At 45.1% G+C, this 9,734-nt stretch overlaps 1 protein-coding gene across 2 annotated transcripts in view; it reads left to right on the top strand.

The window, feature by feature from the left end:
• The first annotated feature begins 856 nt into the window (after nt 1–856).
• Nucleotides 857–9,734, top strand: part of NEK7 (NIMA related kinase 7) — a 147,811-nt gene continuing 138,933 nt past the window's right edge. The window contains exon 1 of one of the 2 annotated variants that reach the window (XM_082857576.1): nt 857–953. The gene's annotated coding sequence lies outside the window, so the exon portion shown is untranslated. Of the gene's footprint in view, nt 1,139–9,734 lie in introns of both variants that reach the window. The other variant, XM_082857575.1, reaches the window with a different exon arrangement.

Raw genomic sequence — 9,734 nt, 5'->3', positions numbered from 1 at the left:
CCTTTGGTTGGGAAGCCAAACTAGTGAACGGACCTAGGAGTAATAGCAACTGCTTAATGAGCACTTCTATGCCAGGCTCTTGTGCTTCAGCATTTTGCTGTATCTCATTTAATTCTATACTAGTTCTAGAGACAGGTATTATTACTATTTTCCTTTTACATTTAAAGAGACTGAGACTTGGGAGAGATGAAATAACATAATACTCAGAGTTAATAACCCCTGAGCTGAGATTACAATCAAGGTGTGGTTGACTCTATACTGCCTTCTAGCCGTGTCCTCCGGTAACGCGTGTCAGGTTATTGAAGTAGCGAAGCGGCTTAATTCAAAGCATTCCTTCTGCAGTTCCATGTACTAGGGTTCTGGGATATAACAAATGTCCCTCCATCCCCCAAAGACTCTTAGGGACCAAACCAGGTAGTTCCGCTTTCAGGAATGTCCTAAAAGCCACTGTCCTCTAAGCTGGGTCTCTTACTTTAATGTAAGTTTCTCAAGCGCAGAGGCAGTTACATCACCTAGGAAAAGACGATGGGATCAAAACGCTATGATCCAGAAGAAGAAAGCGTTGTCACCAATTCGGCTGACCGCTTGCAAATAGGGCACTTAAACATAAAGTTCTCAAAAAGCAGCCGACCCCCGGCTTGGAGGGAAGTTGGCGGAAAGAGGGGAATAGGGTTCGGCCTGACCACAGGACGGCTTCTCCAGACCCGCCCGGGCTCCAGCGCGTAAGTCGAGGGGTCCCTCCGCGCAGGCCAGCGGATGCTTCGTGCGGCCAGAGCAGGGCTCGGGGGCGGGGCTCGGCGTGGGGGCGGTGCCGACGCCCGCTCCGCCCCCTCCTCGGGGATGCCGGGATGTTTACACTCCTGACAGCAGCAGCCGCTGGAGGAGGAGCGGGAGTCTTGGGAGGATGGGCCACAGCTAAGCTCGCGCTCCGGACGCGCCTCGCCGTGCACAGGGTGGGTCTCCGTGCCTGCAGCGTCCGCGGGGGCGGCGCGGCGGGAGGTGGCCAGCGCTCCGGGCCTAGCAGCCACAGCCCCTGGCCCAGCGGGCCTGTGCGCGGCACCGCCTGGCCGAGCCGCCCGCCCGCCCGCCCGCCCCGGGTCCCTCGCCGGCCGGAGAACGGAGAGCTCCCCGCTTCTTGGTGAGTCGCCACCGGGGTCTCTGGCGCGCGGGCCGGGGCCCCGGCGGCTGGGGCCGCCTGCGGGAGCCAGGCGGGAGGGGAGGTAGGTCCGGCTCGCGCGCGGCGGCCTCGGGACCCCGCCAGGGGGAGAGGAGGCTGTGCGGGGCGCGCGGACGAGCGGGCGGGGGCTTTGGTCCGGTCGTGGGCGGTGGCGAGAGCCTCGTGCCCCGTGCGGCTCGGGCGTCCGAGGCCGCCGCCGTAACTAAGAAACTCCGCGGCCACGGCTGCGGCGCAACAGGTCTCGGTTCGGGGACCCGAGGAACTTGGCGAAGTTCCGCCTCCCGCCGCACGCTCATTGGCGGCGGCGGTTATTTATTCCACGTGGATTGGTTGGGTTCAGCTGTCAGCCGTCAGCCTCAGCCGGACTGGGCAGAGCGAACTTCTGAGGAGAGGTGGGTGGTGGGAGCCTTGCAGACCGGCCTTGAGAAGTGCGGGGAGGGTGACCGGTCTGTTGGAGAAGGAGCTTTCCTGGGACTCTGTCAGAACTAGGAAGCGTCAGAGAGAGGGATTGCAAGGCAGTAGCGAACATTGGTGGTGATAGTGGCAATGGAAAAGAAAGAAAGACATTGAACACTGAGGCCCAAGCCAGAGAGGCGAAGGGGAGCGCAGAGAAGAAAGGAGAAAAGTAAGACCACATTGCCCCAGGACAGGGTCAGGAATCGAACACAGCCTAGAGGAAGGATCCTACAGTGAGATTTAAGAATCCCTGTTACCTCTTTCCTATATACTGTAGGCCTTGGGAGATGATGTTTCAAACAGGTGAATCTTGTTCTTGCACAGCTGTAGGTCTTGTTAGGGATAGATACTAAGAATATACTTATTTTACAGTAAGATATGTTTCCAATCTTGAGCATTGTTGGTGATGGAATTGAAAGTCAGAAACATTGCAGAAGTGGAATGATTTTTCCCCTCCTTTGAGGCTACTGATCTTAAGGATGCAGTTGAAACGATCAGATGCCCATGGTTTGTAGAGCATTGTGTACCCGTTATAATTAGAACCACTGTTTCTAATTCCTTCTCCAAGGAATTTGCAGTTTCAAGGAGTATGCACACTCCCAGCAGGCTACAGCAGAGTGTCTCGCCAGGTTGCATTACAGAATAAAGTACAGAATGTGTGTGTGAGACCCATCTGTTCTGTTTAGGAGCTTGAGCTGCTCCGGGTGTGGTCGGAGAATGGCATAGTACTTTCACTCAAAAAGTTTATGGTACGTTTGGGACTATCAGACAAACACTGAAAGGCTGAATAGTTAGACAAGAGATACAATTAATTCTGTAATGCTTTGTGGCAACTCTTGCTGAATTGATGCCGAGTATTCTTGGCTGTAACGCTTGATGAAGGCCAGTGTCCCCAAAACGGTTAACATAAAGCGTAAGCAACTTCATTTCCAGACGAAGGGATCTCTCGCCACCGTCGAGGAGATCCAGTCCACAGGTTGCTTCACTCCTAAAACCGCAGCATCCTCAGCTTGGCCCTGGACTAGGTGGGAGCTTGCTGGGGTGGGGGAGAGATGTTGGAGCTTTGAAAAACTTTGCGTCTCGGAGGCGTCAAAGGGGTAGAAACTATGGGGACGGCGAGAGGAGGGCGTTGAAACTAAAAGGCTAAGGCACCCCTAGTGGAAGCTGGTTGCTTTCCCGGGGTCTGGGGCAGCCCGGGACCTTGCAAGACGCGCGGTCCTGAGATTCGGCTCTCGAGCAGGAGGCCCCGCCCCCTTCAGACTGACGGCCTCCACAGCCAATGCGCGGTGAGGACGGCGCTGCTCCCGCTGGAGGGCGGGCACTTCCCCCGGCCCCGGGGGCTCAAGGGAGGGGGGCGGTGTGTGGGATAAACGGGCAAGATAAGGGGAGGTTGTGAGGTAAACACGCAAAACGAGGAGGGGGGGCTTGTGGGAGAAACGCGTAAAACGAGGAGGGGGCTTGTGAGAGAAACACGTAAAACGAGGAGGGGGCTTGTGAGATGGGGGGGCGTGTGGGGTAAACGGGCAGTGTAAGTGGAGGTTGTGAGAGAAACAGGCGTAAAATGAGGGCGCAGCGGCAGGTTCCTAGGACCCCGTGGTGCTCGTCTCCTTTCAAGGTTCAGCCGCGCTTTGGACCCACCGGTTGGTGTGACTAATGGAGGGGAGGAGGGGCTCTCACAAGCCCCCTCCTCATTTTACGCGTTTCTCTCACGAGCCCCCTCCTCGTTCTTTGAAATTATCTGAAAATGAAAACCAAGAAATGTCAGAATCCCAATCCTTAAGCGTTTTTACAATTACTTGGGACTCTTTCCACAGTTAAAAAAATTTTTTTTTCACCTAAAAAAGTAAAGACCGTCCCTGGAGTGCAGACTCATTTCCTAGTTTGCACTGCTGTGCTGCTCGGGGTCGTTGACTCGGGTCACACCTGCAGCGCCCTCCACGCCCTTTCCCACTCACACATTGTCCTGGCTGGACAATTTCAAGAGCGCTTTTCCAGCCCCTAAAGCAGCACTTACTCCAAGAATGAGGAAAGCACGCCTGGTATGATGGCCGCATACTGGTGGGGAGGGGAGGTTTGAGGCCTCGGGTGTTAACCTACCCGAATAGTAAAACTCAGTTTTGTAGTTTCCTCATGACCAGAACGCGGGTATAGTTTGTGCGCAGGAGTATCTGATCTCGTACTCCCCTCCCTTCATCTTTCTGGTGGTTGCAGTTGGCAGTGTGAGGCTCTGGTTTATTGCAAACATTTAAGTATTTTCTTCCCGACTCTTGTGCATTTACTGAAATGTAGATTTCTTTTTTTTTTTTTAACTTAAATATGTAGTCAGAGAAATCATTAGAGAGTTTTATGGTGTTTCTAGAACCAAAAACTGTTTTCATTGGAACTGTCTGATGTTTTAAAATGTATCTTTCCAGTATTACTAGTGTAGCCACTGTTCAGGGCATCTGGAGAGGAGAGAATAACGATTACTTAATGCAGTTTTGGAAAAGAAGTTGCTTAATTAGGTAATAGGTCCCCAAAATTCCTTTCAGGTTTTGATTTTTTTTTAAAACAGGCTTTGGTGTTTAAAAAATGTGCAGGGCAGCTGCATAAAGCAATACACTGTCCACATTCCTGGTTTCATTCAAGTTAATATATTTGTCCCTTCAAATATTTGCTCAAGAGTTATGTGGGTAGGTGTTTTAGTACATCATTCATAAAACATAGCAGCAAACTTAGCATAATACTAAGGGTGTTTTGGAAATGACATGTGCGATTAATGTTTGCTCTGAATTGCCTTACCAGCAATTATTTTATCAGCATTTCTATAAATGTATAACAAGATGTTTTAAGAAGCATTTCTTCATACTTTCGAATGTTTCAATTCATTTCTTCCTCCCTTCAATTTTATAGGGAATTTATATAATTGTAATCAAATATATTTATTTGCAGGATATAACGGCAATTGAGAAATTTTGAACTTATACATAGAACTAATGTAGAACCATTCATTCTTAGAGCTATAAAACCTCTAAACTGCTGATTCCTCTTTTGGTGATTAATAGTTTGATTATCCCTGTGTATTATATATCTTTACAGAATAAGGAAAACACTTAGAGAATATATTTCATGGTTTTTAGTGAGCAGTGGAAATGAGAAGGACAGATAGATGGCCTTGAAACATTCCTTAATTTTTTTGAGCAGGATAACTTCTTTTTTTTAACTTTTGTTAAAATAACAGCTGTCATACTATGTATATAACGAGCCGATACAATGAACTGTTTGCCAATAGCTATCCAAAGTGTTAATCGGAATAGTGTGTAACTGAATGGAAGTTATTTAATTGGTCTATCAAATTTTAGAAATTTATATGTTTTCTGTTACTTAATGGAAATAGACCTTTCTGTAAATCTTGCCATTGGTCTTCTGTTGATAATCAGTGTAAGTCATTAAAGGCAGTTTTTTCATACCAGGTTGCTTTTGTAGAGAACAGGGGTTCGCAGACTTTGTCTCTAAAGGATGAAAGAGTAAATATTTCTGGACTTGTGAGCCGTATGGTCTCTGTGACAGCTACTGCCACTGTAGCCGTGGACATACCTGAACAGGTGGGTGTGGCTGTGTTCCAGTAAAACTTTGTGTATACAGTCAGGCTGGAGGCCCAGTTCTGCCCTAGAAGGTAATACCAAGGGTCTAAACCTGATTCTAGGATGGATGTTTGGGCTGACAGGGATTTTCCACAGCACTGTGTTCGCCTTTTCTGGTCCTTTGATCCCTTATGACGTTCTCTTGATCTTCCCCAGTCCTCTCAGAATAACGCCCAGTTATTCATTGCCAAATTTTGTGTTTAGTCTCAGAGGCCTCATAAATATATCAGCCTCTTTCAGATTTATTCACCTGTTCAGGGATTTCTGTCATTCTTTGCCCCGGGGTGGGGTGGGGGGATCCCACACCCATCCTGTGATGTTGAATGGATTTGCGCTCTCTCTGCTTCCTTCTTGTTGCTAAGCCAAGATGGACTCTGATGTCAGACATTTTTCTTTGCTTGATTGACTGATAGCCCTAGAAGGAATGTGCTTTGCTGTGTTTCTTTAACTAGTAGTTTTTGTTCTAAGTCGACTGGAGTGACTGCTTTTTCTGCTGTTAGAGAGAATTTCTGGCATGAGCAAGAGGGTGCACAGATATTTTTTTCTTGTTAGAAAAATTGACTAAGCCTTTTTTCTTTTTTTTGGCATTCTAATTTAATCATTTTATTAAGCTTTTTATTTATTTATTGATAAGTCTTTTATAAAAGACTGTTTTTCCAGTAAAAAAAAAAAATTCTAAAAAGGGCCTGCATTTGTAAGGAGAGGCTATGGTCACGGGCGTTTGTGGCCTGGGAGTACTTGCAGGGTACCTGACTCTTTGCTTTCAGTAGAGTTAGCTGTGGCTGACCTGGTTGCAGCTGCTGAGAAGCAGTTGAATGGAGTGGAAAAGGCAACAGTTTTGAGCTTACACAGAAGGATTTCCCAGTCCTAGCCAGGAGTGGGTCCTGGGTGGGCCGAAATATTGACCCCACGGGGCGGGGCCTGGGGCTTCAGAGCTTCCCGGCTAGTTGCCAGCAGCTGCTACCAGCCTCTTCTCTTTGTGTGACCTTGCTGCAGAAATATCATTTTCTGTGTTTACCATGATGTGAAAAAGACTAAGGCCAAGGCTTCTCTCCTACTCTCTGACCTTGCTTGAGTTACTTGATTTGTTCAGACCGTAGTTTTCTCAGCTCAGGTCACATTGCTTTGAGGAGTAAATGACAACATCTTTGTAGAAGGAGGGTAGTAGGCTCAGTGAGTGTTAGTTTCATTTCACCTCTTTCTCTATTCTTAGGACGTTTTGTGGTGGGAAAAACACGTCTTCTCAGTTTCTTCTGATGGCAGGCCCTGCTGCCCAGCTTTATCTGAAGAGGCTCCTACCCAGCTCTGCTGCCATTTCTACTTTCTCTGCCTTAATTATTCTTCCCTTTTGCCCTGTGATTTCCATATTTATAATTTAATTGTTCCCAGCACGAGTTAATGTTTTTACTAAACTTTGTGGGGAGAGGGCAGTAATCCTTAGTTCCTCAGGTAGAAAAAGCCACAAGAGCCTTGGGGGTTATAGTTTGGACAACAAAAAAAGTGAGAGTTGCAGAAAGATACTTAAATACTGATTCAAAAATGGAAAAAATTAAAATATTCTTTCTAGTGTGCTTCCAATTCTGTTTTTTTTATTGTTAAGATATTTTTCTCATATTCTCCTACTTAACTGGCAAATTACTCTAATTTTTTTGTGGTCGTAACCATAGCAAAGCCACATACCCTCTATATATTATGATTGGAAAAATGGAACAGTTAGACATATTTATGAAAAATTGTTATACCTCTAAAATGTAAGGAGTTGCCAGTCTTCCATTGCCTTTTATATCTGTTGAACCCTATAGTAAAATAATGGGATATGTTTGCATACTGTCATAAAGATACCCAGAACTGGACAATAGGTAATTTATTTCAGGCAAATAGCTTGTTCTTATTTCAAATAGTTTACTTCTAAGCATGGTTTGTTATTTAACAAGTACAGGTAAATTGAAAGACATTATACAAGAAGAATGTTTATTGATGGATTGATTTTATAGGAATAAATTGATGTTTATTCTCAATTTTTTATGGTAACCTACAAATTCACTTCTTTTGTGTGTGTGTGTGTGTGTGTGTGTGTGTGTGTGTGTTTAACAGTCTTTGGTATTTAGACACATTTAGAATAACATAGTAGCAGGTGAGGTATTCAGTGAAAAATGGCATTTTTTTAACATTTTTAATATACACCTAAAATAAAGTTTTAATGAAGTTTCTACATTTGATAAATATTTTGGTTGTTGAATGGCATATTGTTTTCAATTTCACTTTGTCATTTTGTGACCTAGAGTGTTCAAAGTATCAGCTGTTGATGAAGAGTTGTATTTTATTAGGCACTTCTCCCACTGCTCTTCTAATCATTCTCATCGCGCTTTCCCTCTCTCTTTTAAGTAGGAAGGAATGTATTACACCATGTGTAATAGTATTTGGTGGCTGGGAGGGAGTTTGAGCTTCTAGCAAGGTTTCCCAATACTGGGCCACCAAGGGAGTTGCTGCCTCTTTCGTGATCAGAAAGCCACCAGCCTGGGACTACACAGCCACTGCTCACGATGGCGCTGCTATTCTGGGGGCCCTTGACTGCTGCGGTCCAGGTGATGGATGCTCTGGGTTCGGTACTTAACACCTCCTGTATTAGTTTCCCAGGGCTGCCCCAACAAATTACCACAAACTGGGTGGCTTAAAGCAACAGGTGTTTACGCTCACAGTTCTGAAGGTCAGAAGTCAGAAATCAAATTGCCCACAGGGCTGTGCTCTCCGTGCAGGCTCCTGGGAGAACATGCCCCATGCCCTTCTCTCAGCCTCTGTGTTGGCGGCCGTCCTGGACGCTCCTTGGCTGATAGGTGCGCCACTCCAGTCTCTGCCTGTGTCATGTGGCCTTCTTCATGTGTCTCCTTCTCTTCTTAAAAGCGCACCAGTCTTACTGGATTAGGGTCACCTGATGACCTCATCTTTACTTCTATTCACTTACACTTAAAATTTAACAAGCAAAATCTGTACTTTTTTTTTCCCCTCCCAGATTCTTCACCACACAAAAGATTTTTAAGATTTCTGGTCTTTCTGTTCTGAACAGAATATTTTAAGGTTGTACAGAGATTGTACCTGAGAGATAAAGGTACCCAGGTTATCCTGTACATATGTCATCTGCAGTTTGTATTTTATACTACCATAGAAGAGCTGTTCCAAAATCAATTTTCCATTCACCATTATTTTGTAGTTTCCCTTAGGAGACCTTAAGTCCATAATTCACTAAATCAAATACTTTCAGAACTGGAAGGAAACTTATAAATTGTCTAAACTGGCCTTTTCATTTAATGTGAGAATAAACTGAAACTCAAGGATGTGAATTTGCTAATCCACATTCCACTAGATTCCTCAATAGTCCATATTGCCTTGTGTGTTACCTTTGTCATGCTCTTGGTAGTAGGCATGGTGTTTTGTTTTCACTTGCTTGAATTAGCAGTCTTGTTGCATTCACAGTACGTGCTCAAAAAAAGACTTGAGGATAGAGTGACATTGCACCTCTGATTGCCCATATCAGGGCCTTGATTCAAGTCAGCAAATATTCGAGAGCCCAGCTGTGTAGTGGGGAAGTATTTCTGTTGCCTCTAGAACGAGGAACGTTAGGGTATGTTGCTATATCCTTACTATGAAATAGGATCAAAGAAGAAGAAATTCCCGTTATGGAGGCCAGTTCTAGGAAGCAGTCCTTAGTTAGAGGTGGTAGATAGATAGTAAAGGCCAGAAAGCTCCTGGGTGATCACAGGGTTGTTTGGTCAGTATTTCATAAATAACACATTTCATTATATTAGATACCTTGATTCATGAGGGCCAGGCTTCATTGTTTGTTTGTCATTTTGCTGTATTGACAATAACTTACGTGTCCTTGTTGCTTCTTGCACAGTGTGTATGACTGAAACGTTTGTTAACCCCACTGACCAGTTTCTCCCTTTAATTTCTTCTCTTGCCATGATTCAGAGATCATGATGGGCTGTTTCCTTTTTCTCTGTAGCCATGCCTCTCTCTTAAGTTGGTTCTCATTTGTTTATTATATGTGTTCCCTGTTTCAGTGAAAATCCTATCTTACAAAGCAGTTATTAGAGATTAATCAAATCAATCCTAAAGGATTCCTTGAAATAGTTATATCTATCTGTACATTGAAAATAATTTTTAGAAAACTTGTATAGCTGTTCAAGAATACATAGTGACCTTCTTGCCATCACCGTGGTAGGCTGTATTTTCAAAGCATTTGTCCTATTACTGTGTTTCTCAAACTATGGTCCTCACAATGCCTGTGTCAGAAACACTGATTTGATAAGTACAAGCACTGGCGTTTAAAAGCAAGTACCCCAGATGGTTGTTATACACAGATTGGAAAGCTACTGTTCTCTGATATAGTGCAAGTGATTTTAATGGAGGTGTTCCTCAGGCAACAGTAAGAAATGCCACATGGCCTTTTTAAAAAAGATTTTTTCATTTAAAAAATT

This window comes from Leucopleurus acutus (genome assembly GCF_964270905.1).
Source record: "Leucopleurus acutus genome assembly, chromosome: 2".
Taxonomy (NCBI): Eukaryota; Metazoa; Chordata; class Mammalia; order Artiodactyla; family Delphinidae; genus Leucopleurus; species Leucopleurus acutus.
Note: the sequence above shows the minus strand (reverse complement) of the source record. Positions and strands in the feature narration are given on the sequence as shown.